A 15,536-nucleotide genomic window follows, 5' to 3' on the forward strand; every position below is an offset into this window, starting at 1 on the left:
AACCAACTTCTACAAATGAAAATCAAACACTAGTGATTGCATGGCAAAGCAAAGTCAGTGTTTTTGTGGGCAGCAAGGTCGCCTTGATCCCAACTCCTGATCCCACTGAGGGAGAGGTGAAATCAGAGGTGTTTGATGGTCCTTTTTTGAAGATCTTCCCTATTAATAACCTATCAAATCAATCTAAAAATGAAAAGCTATTTTAATCATCAAACACAACCTAAATAACAAAACAAGATTTAAATTTAAATAGTAGATTTTATTCTAAGAATGCAACAAAGACACATGAAAGTAAACAAAGGAGGTATTGGACACTTGAGATGGGCCCAACCCCAAGAGCTATAGCCTCCTAAGAGAGATTTAAAGTTGGTGCAAAGCTGGATTCATCTTTATTGAGCAAGAAAATAAGAGTTACATCAAAAACTGTCCATAAGGGAAAGCTTGAAAATGTGTTGAAATGCAAAGCTAATCTACTGACTAAAATCAAACTACAAACTAGCTAACTTCTGCCTACAAAGTGACTAACTGAAATGAGGCCCTAAGCCCTCTTATTTATAAAAATTGAGGACCCCAACAACCCTCCTAAACTTTAGGAACTCGGCTGCCAAAACTTGTAGTTAACAGCACTTTTACTAGCACTTGCTCGGCTACCCTTGTGATAATTGATTTGGTGGCCCTTGAACTCCGAGTTGATGGTGGAGAATTCGACGTAAGGGCCCATAAATGAAGGGGACACCTTCCTAAAAATCCTCTCCACAAATTTGGCTACCAAGTGCTCATTTAAACCTTTGATTTGTCTCAAAATTGACTAAAAATCTGCACAAAGCACCCATTAGACTTGTTGGCATAATGACTAACCCAATTCACTCTATTAGCATAAATATAATCAAAAACATGCAATAAACTAATGAGAATGGTGGATTAAGTCAAATTAGGAGGTTGAATGAGCCCATATAATTATCCATTTTTTGGGCTCATCATCACCCCCCTACTGAAAGTGTTGCTCATCCTCTGAGCAACTAATCTATCTCCTCATCTTTGATGGCCCTGGTGGCCTCCCTGTCATGCCAAGCTTCTGAAGTGATGTCCTCTTCTCGGTCATGAAACCATGCTTTTCTCTCTGCATCTTTCCACTGCCTATGCTCCTTTTCCTGTAGCAGTTTTGTTAGCTCCTCAACCTCAGCCTGCAGCTTGTCCTCTCTTTGTTGTTCATCAGATGTTTCCTTGTCTTTCCTTCTTCCTGTGATTGCTTGGTCACCTTTTCCTCCAATTTCTCGATCTCTCTTAGCTTAGCCAGTGTTTCCTGTAGAACAGTCTCAACATCCTATAGAGAGGCCTTCATGTCCAACATTTTCATTCTTTCTATCCAGGTGGATGTCTTCGGGCTTACCCGTTCATAGCTGATGGATGCCTTTGAGGGAGACCTCTCCTTTTGTGTAGCTGGGGTGTCTACAATCGTGATTGCTTCTTTTGACAGTGGCTGGCGTCTGCCAACCTTTATCCTCACGCTCCTTCTTGCTTAAAAATATAGGGAAGGCTCCCTCTTTCGCTTCCCTTCTGCTTGGGAGATGTGCTTAGGGTGGCCAGCACAGCTGCTGCCTCCCTGGCTAAAATCTCAGGCGATTTTTCCTTCTATAGCTCTGCTTCCAGACTTCCTGTAGAAAGTCCTGTGATGACTGTTTTTTGTCTTCCTGTAGAAATGGTTTTCATTGTTTTGGCTTGCTTGGCTAGGGGTGCCTTCTCTTTTAATTTTGCTGTGGTTGCCTTGGGTGTGCCCTCACTTGCTTGGACTTTTTTAGTCCTCTCTGCCCTGATTTGCAATCGTTTCTCCCTTGGCATTTGTGCCTTTATTCCACCCACAGTTTTGGGCTCAGCAGCATGGCCTTTCTCTTGTTTCTCTTCTTGCTCTTTCTGTGGTGGTTTGTCCTAGGTTTCCTTACCCTTGGCTTTCTCTTATGCCTCAATATGCTCCCTTTCCTCACTGCTAGATGAAGTGAGTTCCTCGGCCAGAATTCAGATATCATCATCCTTGGACATATTGCAGAAAATATCCCAGGAGAGAGGAACAGTATAGGTATGGAGGGAATCTTCCATTAGAAGCTTGATAAGCCCATGATCGGCCAGCTGGTCTGGTGTCCCTTCCTTCAATTTTGTGCCACACTCAATTAATTATTGTAGGAAGAAATAAGGGATGCTTAACTTTTGTTTTGTCGGTAAATCCAACTTATGTCTGAGTTCAGTTAGCAACCGGAAGTGATAACCATATACAATACTGAACCGCCCCTCACAGGTAATGTATTTCATGATCTGAAGGCTGACCTCTCTCCAAAATGGATGTAGGTTGGCTCTTCGGACCTCATTCTTATCTTCTAAAAACTATTCCTCTAGTAGGAAGAATTCTTTCTTGCTCAGGTTAGCTTTGCATTTACACACATAGGTTGGTCTCTACTGCTGCATGTCTTCCTTGCAAGGGAATTTTTTATTTTCTTTTTTTTTTAAACTGATGAGGAGATTTCGGATGCAGAAGAAAAAAAATGGGTAAACTCAGTGAATCATGCAGGCAGATTTTTTACTCTCATTCTTTAATTTAATTTCGTGTTCAATTCACCATTTTGCACCAACAAGTCATGCATAATGAAGTTTCCCCGATCTTACCTCGTTTAGAGCTTGAAATTCACCGAAAATCCTAGGTTTTCTTTTTGCATGGTTGTTTTCTGCGTTTCCTGTAGAAGACTTCCTATAGAATGAAACTGCGGTTCCTGTAGAGCCTGATAGGCGGGATTTTTTTTAAAAACGGTAGAAATCTCTAGAAATCAGGCAGGAATCTTGCAGAGGACCACTGGTTAACTGATCTAGACGTGGTGTATGTGTGCTCCAGTTGTGACCGCAATTGAACAGAGGGTGGTGAGAATTTCAGCTGAGCATCATTTAATTTCGGCGTGATTCTTGGTGAGGGAGTGAAGTGACCAGGTGTACGTGGCCACATGCAGATGGCAATTTTGTTTATGAACTGTATGTTTTCTACTTGTAATCACTGCCATAAATTGCAATAAGGTTTCAACGGTCACCACTGTCTGTTTTTTTTTTCCCGTGAATGACTACACACGTGTGGTGGTGATCCTTGGATGAGTGCAATCGAACGAGCTAGATTTCTGGCTGAATCCCACCATTTCATTCATTCATGCAGTTCTTAAATTAGATTCATGCAATAGAGGAATGAGTTTTAGTCACATACCTGGAAGTCGAATGTGGTTGTCGTGAGGTGCTGTGGCCTTTCATTTGCTGCATGCATTGGTTTCTATGGTTGCATGATGGCTTGGTGGCTGATTCATGGCTTTTTTTCTTGTGCAGGTATCCTCTGGCTGGATCCATGCTGCAGGAGCTGGCTTCATGTTCAGATCTGCACCCTCAAGCTACTGATGTTGAATTTTTACAAGGCAGAAACTTGTTTTCTCCATTGCTCCCGAACGATAGACTGGATCGATCTGAAACTTTTTGAGCATGTTCCTCTCATCATTATGCACCTCCCATAGCAAAATTGCGATCAATGGATGCAAAGATTTCGAGAAAAATGGAAAATGGCTGAATATTACAGAGATCCATTTCTCGAAAACCATGCATCGGAATCGGCTGAAACTGCTTGGGTAGGCTACTATCACCCATGTGCATCTCCCCATGAAACAGGTTTTGAAACAGATGCACGGATATGGAGAAAATGCAAAAATGGCTGAAGGTGATGGAGGCTGATTTCTTGGAAACCATGCATCAGAATTGGCTGAAATTTCTCGGGCATGTTACCATCGTCCCTATACAACTCCCCCTGTAACAGTTTTGCAAATGGATGCACGGTTTTCAAGCTAGGGAAAAAACAAATTCTGTTCTATGTATTTTTTTCTTCAAATCATTCTGAAAGTTTTTGCATGGTAAAAAAATGAGCTTGGGATATGATGCAGGCATGGAGATGATGGAGGAGGAGTTTGAATATTGCAAGAGTACTTCTAAACCCTTGAGGAAGCTATCATGTTCGCCAATCTACGTTTTTGAAATCCATTTCAAGCTTCCTGTAGAAATCGTGTAATTTCTACAGGAACTTCCTGTAGAACACACAGTTTTGAGGAAAGAAGCACAATGAGATGGAAAAAATGATGGAGAAGGGTGAGGGATGGAAACATGGATGTTTGCAGGCCTCATGGACATATTCCTAGCCTTCTGGTCCTCTTCGGAGATCAATTTTGGCTTGTTGGTAGGCTTCCTGTAGAGGACACAGAACTTCATGTAGAAAACATAGAAGTTCCTATAGAAGGCACATAACTTCCTCTGTCTTTGTTTTGAGTGATCCTCCTGACCTGAAATGTCCTTGCTGCAACCTACAATTATTAAATGGAAATTAGGTTTATTTGTCTTTTTCTTTTTCTCTTTTTTTTTTAAAAACAACTAGGGCGCCTCATGGAGGTTTTCACCCTAATTGCCTGCCCTGGGCACCTCCAAGGGAGGTTTTCACCCAGGGATCTTATTCTCTTTTTATTTTCTCTTCTTTCCAACCCATTGACTGCCTCATGGAGGTTTTCGACTAGTGATCCAATCTGAGGCGCCTCCAAGGAGGTTTTCACCTTAGATTTTTATTTTTCTCTTATTTTCATTTTTTCTTTTTTCTTTTTTTTCTACCCTACCCTACTTGAAAAACAAAATTCTTTTCAAGTATAATAATACTTCCAATGGAGCCATGTGCACATTGAGATTAGAGAAAAAATGATGTGGAGGCTTGAAATGCATGCTTTGACAGCTATTCAGATTTCAGAGACCAAATGATTTGACTTTGAAGGGATCAAACATAGCTGAGGAAGAGAGTACTGCTACAACTTAGTGATTGTATGGAACCATATCTCAATAAAGCTCTGATATCCTTGGTCCTCTTGCTGATCTGGATCATTCTTCATGTCACCTTCTATCATGACCTTCTCATCTTCCTCTTTTTGCTGATTTTTCTCTTGACTACATGGAGGATTTGATGGTAACCATGAGGGAGCTTTCTTGATCTCTAATTTTGATCTCTTCTCCTCATTAAGTGCAGCCCATGGTTCTTTGATCTCCTCTCTTCAATATTCTTTTGTTGGATGTGATCCTTCAATGTTGTCAATATAATCTCTTTTCTCCAATACTCTTCCTGAGCTATGGTGAATATCTTGGAGCTCAAAAGGAGTTGTTTGGACATGTTGTGCCTCAGCATTGTGATGGAGTTGAGCTACTCCAATGTGTGGATTTGGAAATGGTGGTATGGGTAGTTGAGTGGTGGTGTATATTTGAGATGGATGTGGATGGGGTTGCGGTTGGGCAGGCATTTGGGGTTGCCTTGGTGGAGCAGGAGGCGATGGTTGTGGATGAGCAGGTGGTGGAGGAAAAGGAGCGGGAGGAGTGTTGTACTGGGGCCTCCACCCCTGATGAGGTGCATTCCACTGGGGTTGTGGTTGAGCATAAGAGTGAAATGAATGAGTAGCTGGTTGGGCATAATATTGAGGAGGATATGACCAAGGAGGAGGTGTAGACTATGAAGGATGAGCAGGGGGACACCAAGAAGGCATGGAAGTGGCTTGATAGGGGTCGTAATAGGTCTAGGATGTCCCTTGCATTCCCTGCTGGTAGGGTATGGGTCCATGTGGCCTCCTTTGGTTCATATAATAGAGTGATTTAGTGGCTCCTTTGGCTCTCTGATATGCAGCTTCAAGTCCAGGCAAGGAAGGGCACTGATTCGTAGGATGGTATTCTTCACAGACAAAACACACTTCTAAGGAGTGCATTAGACATTCATTCCTAGGATGATTTCTAGTGCACCTAGGACAAAATGACCAAATCCCTCTTGGCTTCCTTTTGATTCCTTCGGATCCGCAAGGTATCTAGTTGCATGGAAAGAAACTGCCTCATATCGCTCTTGAAATCTTCCATCTGATTTGCAAATTCATTTTTGGATAAGGTACTACTCCCAACATTTCTGCTTGTAGCCATTTGCTCTAGAGGAATGTTTTCTTCTTCTTCTTCCCTTGAGGTTCTTCAAATATGTCTTGCTATCCACCTAAGGGTTCTTTAATCACAGCCATCGAAGAAGAGAGAAGGTTGGCTGTGTGAAACAGTGGGGGTGTTGTGCAAACATTTTTCTGACTTATCTCTACTCCTACAAGGCATGAAATGAAATCTTTTTGGTTGATTTTTTGTTTCTTTTTTCTGCTTGTACCTGCAAAAAATAAAATAGATTGAACTGAAACTAACTATCTTGCTGAAATGAAAATGCGGAATTGAAATGAAACCAGGAAAGGACTAATCTATTTTGCTCAAATGAAATTGCAGGAATGAAACGCTAGGCTACGCTTGTGGAATTAAAAAGCTAATCTACGCTTGCAGAAATGAAATTGAGGAATTGAAATGCTAATCTATGAAAGTAGGAAATGATAATCTACTTTTGCAGAAACGAAATTGCATAATGGAAATGAAATAAACTACTTAGCAGAAGGTTGTAGTGGAAAATAGAAGAAAAGCAGCGATCACCAATACTCTAACGCTTCTCCCTGGCAACGGCACCAAAAAGAGTGGTGGGCCCCAATATTGCAGCAATAATGCTACAACTCCTGGAACTCCCTTCTTTAATTTTATCAACCTGGTAGTTCATAACAAACTTGGAAGCGATGGTGCTATATGCACAAGTACTAGCTCTTGCCGCAGCTGTCACTGGATCAGCTGGCATAAGTCTGTTAGGATCTTTAGCCAACTTCTATGAGCTCTCAGAAGAAGCTTTTTAACTGATGGATGAAAGCTAACTCAAAGGAGGCTAATGTTCTTGCAGAAAGAAACTGAAAGCGAAAAGGAAATGCAAACCCTAACAAACCCTAATTTTACCAGCTAGCCCTACTGATGCGAAAAAGAGGATGCAAGCTACTGAAAGAGATGCCATTACTTCTAGGAAGCTAAAATACATGTGTCTAAGCTGCTTCTATCTTAAGAAAACATCTTTTGGTATTTTTGAATAAGTTGTTAGAACTATCATGCATGTGCTTTTAACTGGCTTTTGACTGTGCAGAGGTGGATTGGCGAGAGGAAATGCTTGCAGAAGTTTGGGAAGGTTCGAAGAGGGCCTAAGGGGTCCCTAACACCCTTCTATAGAGTTTCACGAAGTTTGGCTATCAAGAAACCGCATTCGTGAGCTTCTACAAGAAGTCTGCAGGGGTTCCACAGGATGTTCTTAAATTTCTACAGGATGTTCTGTAATTTTCTACAGGATGTTTAGAAATGAGATTTTGGAGGATGGATGGAGGAAGAAAGATGAAGGAGTGGGTATGGAGGTAGGATAAGGGTTGGAGGTGGTCTAGGACTTAGTGGATGGAGTTGAGGAAAGATGTAGATGGCTGGATTTGTTCAAGGAGGACTGAAGCAATGATGCACAAAAACTAGGGTTATGTGAGCAAATGGAAAACGTAAGGTAAGAAGCTGAGTTGAGGGATGGAGCAGATGGGTGGATGGAGTATGGGTAGGTAGAGAAGTGGTACAGGTGCTCTGCAAGTTGTTTTTCCAACTGAACCAATGAAGACTTGTAAAATCAAAGACCTAGTTACGTTGACCTAATCTGATCTAGCTGACAGTAAAAAGAATGAACAGGAGTTTGAACTGCAATGAAACCATGTATACTAACTTATGCAACTAAGCAAGCAAAAATCTAAACATGTAACCAACTTCTACAAATGAAAATCAAACACTAGTGATTGCATGGCAAAGCAAAGTCAGTGTTTTTGTGGGCAGCAAGGTCGCCTTGATCCCAACTCTTGATCCCACTGAGGGAGAGGTGAAATCAGAGGTGTTTGATGGCCCTTTTTTGAAGATCTTCCCTGTTAATAACCTATCAAATCAATCTGAACATGAAAAGCTATTTTAATCATCAAAAACAACCTAAATAACAAAACAAGATTTAAATCTAAATAGCAGATTTTATTCTAAGAATGCAACAAAGACACATGAAAGTAAACAAAGGAGGTACTGGGCACTTGAGATGGGCCAAACCCTAAGGGCTACAGCCTCCTAAGAGAGATTTAGATCTGGTGCAAAGCTGGATTCATCTTTATTGAGCAAGAAAAGAAGAGTTACATCAAAAACTGTCCACAAGGGAAAGCTTGAAAATGTGCTAAAATTCAAAGCTAATCTACTTACTAAAATCGAACTACAAACTAGCTAACTTCTGCCTACAAAGTGACTAACTGAAATGAGGCCCTAAACCCTCTTATTTATACAAATTGAGAACCCCAACAACCCTCCTAAACTTTAGGAACTCGGCTGCCAAAACTTGTAGTTAACAGCACTTTTACTAGCACTTGCTCGGCTGCCCTTGTGATAATTGATTTGGTGGCCCTTGAACTCTGAGCTGATGGTGGAGAATTTGAGGTAAGGGCCCATAAATGAAGGGGACACCTTCCTAAAAATCCTCTCCACGAATTTGGATACGAAGTGCTCATTTAAACCTTTGATTTTGTCTCAAAATTGACTAAAATCTGCCCAAAGCACCCATTAGACTTGCTAGCATAATGACTAACCCAATTCACTCTATTAGCATAAATATAATAAAAAACATGCAATAAACTACTGGGAATGGTGGATTAAGTCAAATTAGGAGGTTGAATGAGCCCATATAATTATCCATTTTTGGGGCTCATCACCCTCCACAATTATAATAAATTAATTGTCTACGACCTCTTCCTGGTCCCATTCCACCTCGTCCTCGACCACACCCCTGAAATCCAGCATGCGACATTCCTACATTCGGGTCAAGGGATTTTGTTTTGGTCTACACCTTGTAGGTAGGAGTCCAATCCATCATTAGTTTGTAGCTTCAGCAGGTGCGCTCATCATGGCCTACTCACCTGTAGAAGTTACAAAACATTTGCTTGGAAGTCTGCGTATACTTCTGCAATAGATGACAATTATCTGTAGTGTGTTTTCCTCCTATCTGACAGATCGTGCACCATAATGCAGGCACCGTGCTCGGTCATACCTGTGCCTCAGGTCTTAATGGCATCAACCCTCCTCCTACCAAGTAATTCATGAACACTGGACAATGGTCCTTGTCATGCCCCTGGACTTTGCATTTTATGCACCATACCTCTTTGCACACCTTTGGCTGAGGTGTCTTGTCCTGTTTCAAACTCTGCATCTCTAGACATAGATTTTTTAGTTGCACGTGGATTTTTTGGACTGCCAGACCGGGGTATTGTATAGGGGTCTCATGTAATCTCATCACCATCTCCAAAGCTTCAGCCTGGGTGGAAAGTTTTTGCTGTGACAGCGTCGTCCTTAAGTGTGGCGTTAGTAATGCTACAAACCATGCACGGTGTTTTCCATCTGTCAATGTCATGTTGGCTTCGTGAATCATACCTTTCAGTCTTTGGTATAGATCCTAGGGGGTCTCGCTTGGGAGCATCGTGATCTCCTTAAACCTGATGATTGATTGTGTTTCTACCTTTGGCCTGCTAAATTCCCTATTGAGCGTGGTCCGGATTTCTGTGATTCCTGCATTTGGATGGTCATTAGAATGCTTGATGTACCATGTTAATGCGTGATCCTTCAACGCGCTCACCAGTGTAGCCTTCTTGATATTGTCATCCACAACGCCCTGTGATTCCCATACTACTCTTACCATGAACCAGAATTGGTCTGGATCCTCATTCTCCACTCCTCTGAATAACGATAGTTTGATTGCACTCACCATACTGAACTGTGGTGGTGGCGGAGGTGGGGTGGGTGGCGATGTGGGTGAGGAGGGTGAGACGGGTGGCGGTGGAGGTGGAGGTGGTAAGCGTGGAATTCGCTGCCTTATTAGATTGACCACGCTTCTCGGAGAAACTTTCGTGAGCTCTTCCTCACTTTCCCACAAGGGAGAAATTAAGGGACTGGTTTCCAATTCTTCACTACTTCTGCTTCTGTAGGTATTCCCACTTCGCGTAGTCCCAAACATTAATTTATTTGCATAACCTGCTTTTCACACAATAGCATCTTAATCCAAGTGTTCAAAGATTTAATATAATTACCTCGTGATCCCTTGAGGAAACATCGCTCCGCCTCACTATAGCTGACGATCGTGTCTACCATGAACTCAATGATAAATCCTCCTATAATTCGGTCGAGGCAATGGTCCACAACTCGCGTGATCTTATCTCCTGATGCTTCTAGTTTGCGCACTAATTCCGAAGTCCACACGATTGGTTTGTCAAGCCTACACCTTCCCTGACTGTCTGCTAGCTTCGCGATCTACTCATATAGCTCAGACGGAAAGGATGCAAAGAAAATTTCATGGATTTCTGTATACAGGTAGTGCTCCAACCATTGTTCCTTAGATACTCACGGATTTATGTTTTCTTGTGCCACAAACTTGTGAATCTTCTTGTCCAACCACTCTTCAATTTCTTTCTTTGTTGGATTCAAGTGGCACGACAACAGACATCCCTTATGCAAATCCTGGTCCCAGCAATGGAACCAATTTTTGGCTTGTATGGGCCTCACCCAAGTTCAGAGGTGATTTAGCCAAGCAAATCTTGGCACTAATGGCCCTTTCGGTAACAGTTTGCGAAGCTTCGACTGAGGTCTCACCGGAAGTAGTATGGTAGGGTGCTAGAACCAAGTTTTTGAACCCTGGGGATGTCTAATGAGCTTCTGGCGGTCCACGGTTGGACCGTGCATGCGTGTCGCTACGCACACCTATTAGTCCCTCGCAACCTATGATGATGCCTTCACACAGCCCTACTCGGGGCACTATCCATATTACAACCAAGTTCCGTACTATTTAACATGTTATTACCCGATTTCTTAACAGTATATCCAGCAACCATATAAGAGCGCACTATAAATAAAATAATATAAATGTAAAGAATTCAATATGCACGCAGATGCACATAAATTGGAATCAACTTCTCTTTATTATTCTTCGTTCAATATTACAGACTCGACACCGCCCTGCGAACTTAGCCAGAGGGATTCGAGCACTTATTTGTGGACTCTACTAGGCCTCTGTGCACTCAGCTGTAGAGCCTCTTCCTACTACTATGACCCAATACATAGACTCTCACTCTATGCTCTATCTTCGCTACTCATCTTCTTCACTGCTTTTACAACTTAGGGCCTCGCTCTATTTATACAATCCCATAGTCCAGGGACCATGGGTAGGCCGACATGACATTACATTACTTTACAATACTTAAGGCGGACAACTCTATGACTCAACCTATACTTTGCACTCCGCGCCCAGAATTCGCGGAGTCTTACAATACATTTGACCAAAACATGGGCTTTAAGCCCCAAAACCTGCTGTGGGGGGATTCCATGCCCAACATCTATTTGTAAATATTCCACTTCTCCATGCAATAAAAGATGTTCCTATTTATAGTAAGTTGATTAAGGAGAAGTGATTCAAGCATCCAAGGAGGCAAAGAAGAGATGCCCCTACCATTAATGTCATTGGACAGTTATCTGACTTAATGTTGAGGTAGGTAATCTATCAAAAGTATTTGGACCATGGAAGCCTTGTAGTAAATGTGCACATCAATGGCACTATTGTCCCACACACTTTGATTGATCTTGGGGCTACCATTAATGTGATGACCAAGGACACCATGCTCAAGCTCAACCTCCAAGGTTCATTGAGGAAGACCACAATAGTTCTGCAACTTGCAGACTGCTCCACAGTGACCACTAAGGGGATTATGGAGGATGTGATGGTCTCCATTGACTCTTGGGAGTACGCTGCAAATTTCCTAGTTCTCCAGCCTATGGCTAAGCTTACTGGTTACCCTCTCATCCTTGGGAGACCTTGGTTGGCCACTGCCGATGCTTACATCAACTATAAAGCTAGGAATATGAAAATCAAGAATGGGCATATGTCCAAGAAGTTAGTCCTATACCCTCCTGCTAAGACATCTCTAGAGCATGATTTACCTTTATGGTTGGAGGAGGAGGAAGGAGATGAAGTTTATTCTGCCCATCCTTATACTTTAGAAACAACATGGGAGTAGGACAACAGGATGAAGATGATTTGATTGAACACCTACTCCAAAGTCTAACTCCCAGTACATTTCCCTTAGAAGATGTAGTAAAGGAAACCCAGAAAAATCATCCAATTGACCTATTCTTGGCCGATTCTAACCCCCTCTGTGTCAAAACCGTAGAATTCAGCCCTGAGAGAACCTTGAAAATCAATCCATCTCTTTCTGCTTTCCAAGAAGATAAGTTATGCAACATGCTAAAGGAACATCTAGATTCGTTTGCTTGGAGTTACAATGAAATGAAGGGAGTGAACCCCTCAGTGTGTACTCACCACATATACATCAATGAAGGTTGCAAGCTAGTCTGACAGCCCCAAAGGAGGATGAATATAGCTCTTAAAGATATAGTCAAAGAAGAATTGCAAAAACTGCTAGATGCAGGATTCATTTACCCTATCTTCGATAGTGAGTGGGTTTGTCCTTTAGTGTTAGTTCCAAAGGAAAATGGTAAGTGGAGGGTTTGTGTCAATTATAGGGAGTTAAACAAAGCCATAAAGAAGGACCATTTTCCTCTACCTTTCATTGACCAAGTGTTAGATGGCCTAATAGGGAAAACGTTTTTCTCTTTCCTAGATGGATTCAACGGGTACAACCAAATCCATATCAACCCGGAAGACCAGGATAAAACCACCTTCACTTGTCCTTGGGGTACTTTTTCTTATAGGGTCCTTCCTTTTGTTCTATGCAATGCTCCTACCAGTTTCCAGAGAGCAGTCCTGAGTATTTTTGGCGAGTTAGTCCATGATGTGGTAGAAATTTATATGGATGCTTTTACACCTTATGGCTATGATTTTCAAGAGACTCTGTCCAACCTAGGCAATGTACTACAAAAATGCATTGAAATGAGCCTATTTATCAGTCCCGAAAAATCTGAATTCTTGATGACTGCAGGGACCATGCTAGGTCATTCAATATCTTAGCAAGGAATGTGGGTGGACCGAAACAAAATGGCTATCATCCAAAGGGTCCCACCTCCTCAAAAGCAGAGAGATGTTAGAAGTTTCCTAGGGTGAGCTGGACGCTACCGAAGGTTCATAAAGGACTTCAACAAGTTGACCTCTCCTTTATTTGGTTTGCTAGCCAAGGACTCTGAGTTTATATGGTCAAAAAGCTATCAAGAGGCCTTAGACACCCTAAAGAATAAGTTAACCACTGCCTAATTCTTTGAGGCCCAAATTGGGGCCTTCCTTTTCATATTCATGTTGATGCCTCACACAAAGCCATAGGAGCAGCCCTAGGTCAGATAGATGAAAAATTGCCTTATGCTATCTACTTTATCAGTAAGAATCTATCAAAGGATGAACTAAATTACACAATGACCAAAAAGGAACTCCTGGCTATTGTGCATTCATTGAACAAATTTAGGCATTATATTACAGGCTATCAAACATATCTACATACTAACCATGCTACAATCAAATATTTAATGAACAAACCATATGTGAATGCTCGGATTATAAGATGGTTACATTTATTACAACAGTTTGATCTAACTATTGTTGATAAGCCTGGTAAGGAAAACGTTGTTGCAGACCTTTTGTCCAGATTAAATTTGCCTACAGGTGAAGAAGGAATGGTTTATGACCAGTTACTAGATGAGCACTTATTTTCTATTTTAGTTCTCTCTCCATGGTTTGCTGATATAGAAAACTATTTGGTATCTACATAGTTCCCACCGAACTTGTCCTCCAAAGAGAAAATCAATATAGTAAGGAAGTGCACCCCCTTCACTTGGATTGGGGGCAATCTCTTCAAACTTGGCCCAGATCAAATCTTGAGAAGGTGTGTCAGGGAAGAGGAATTATTTGACATCCTTCTGACCTGTCATGATGGGCCTTGTGGAAGTCACTTTGCAGTAAAGAGGACACCATTCAAAGTGTTACAAGAAGACTATTATTGGCCCACTCTTTATCAGGATGTGAAAAGATATACTAGTCAGTGTGATCGGTGCTAAAGGATGGGAATGCCTACTCCATGAGATGAAATTCCTTTGCAACCTCAGGTGACTTTCTAGCCATTTGAAAAGTGGGGCATGGACTTCATCAGACCTATTAACCCTCCTTCCAAACAAAAGAAGTACATCTTTGTCTGCACTGACTATCTAGCTAAGTGGGATGAAACCAAGGCAATTAAGGTAGCAACGTAATATAAAGTAGTTGAGTTCCTAACGGAGAATGTATTTTACAAATTTGGTTACCCAAGGGAGCTGGTCACAGACCAAGGTAGCTAGTTTACTTCCAACATGATTGAAGACTTTCTCAGCCAGCACAAGATCAAGCATAGAACCTCCACTCCCATCGTCCACAAGCTAATGGACAAGTGGAGGTGACCAATAGAGCGTTGGAGGGCATCTTGACCAAAGTGGTAATGAACAGTAGAAAGGATTGGTTAAATATACTAGTTGAGGCCACCTAGACCTATAATACCACCTGGAAGACCACCACAGGATTCACACCCTATGAGATGGTCTATGTGAAAAAGGCCCTGATGTCCATTGAATTTGAGTATAAAACATTAAGGATGACATAACAACTAGATATGGATCCCAGCAGTGCACAAAAATAGATATTTCTCTAGTTGAATGGTTTAGATGAGTTCAGAATGCAGGCCCTCCTACATAAAGAGGTAATTCAACTTCAGAGGAAGGTCTGGCATGATAATAACATCAAGGAAAAGCAATTTCAAGAAGGTGATTGGGCTTTGTTATATGATTCTAGGTATAAAGACTTCAAGGGAAAGTTAAGGAAAAGATAGCGAGGACCTTATGTTGTAGAAAGATGGCATGATAATGGTTCAGTACAGATTAGAACCATAGATGAAGAGGCCATTCCCTTAATTGTTAATGGACACCAATTGAAAATTTATAAGAGACCATTGTCAAAAAAAGAGCTCATTGATGGTATCAATAAAGCAATGATGGTAATGGAGCAATTTTTAGCTCCTACCTCATCAAATCACTGAGAGAAATAAATAAATAAATAAAAAAATAAAAATAAAAAAATAAGGACTCAAGTGAAAACCTCCATGAGGTGCCTGAGTCCCACTATCGGATTGAAAATCTCTTGAGCTGGCCCAATGGTGTTAGAAAAAAAGAAACAATAAAAAATGAGAATAAAAATATCCCTGGGTGAAAACCTCTCTTGAGGCACCCAAGGTAAACAACTAGGATGAAAACCTCTCAGAGGTAGCCTAGTTGTTTTCAAAGAAAAAAGAGGAAAAGAGAAATATCATGAAAAATTCTATTTTGCAGGTCAACAAGAAGGACGATCAGAGAGCAAAGGAGGATCACAAAGAGACCTATTTCACTCACATTTTTATTTTTCCACTCATTTTCATTCATCACTCTACCATTCCTTTCATTTTTTCCACTCCTTTCCTTCAGTTTACAAGGGGACTATGTTTTCTACAGGATCTCCTTGTTAGAAAATTATATATTATGGAGCAATGGAACACATAAAATATTGCAGGAAT

The sequence above is a fragment of the Pinus tabuliformis genome, chromosome Q (genome assembly GCF_031772625.1).
Source record: "Pinus tabuliformis cultivar Carrire ecotype Pingquan chromosome Q, CPIR1, whole genome shotgun sequence".
Taxonomy (NCBI): Eukaryota; Viridiplantae; Streptophyta; class Pinopsida; order Pinales; family Pinaceae; genus Pinus; species Pinus tabuliformis.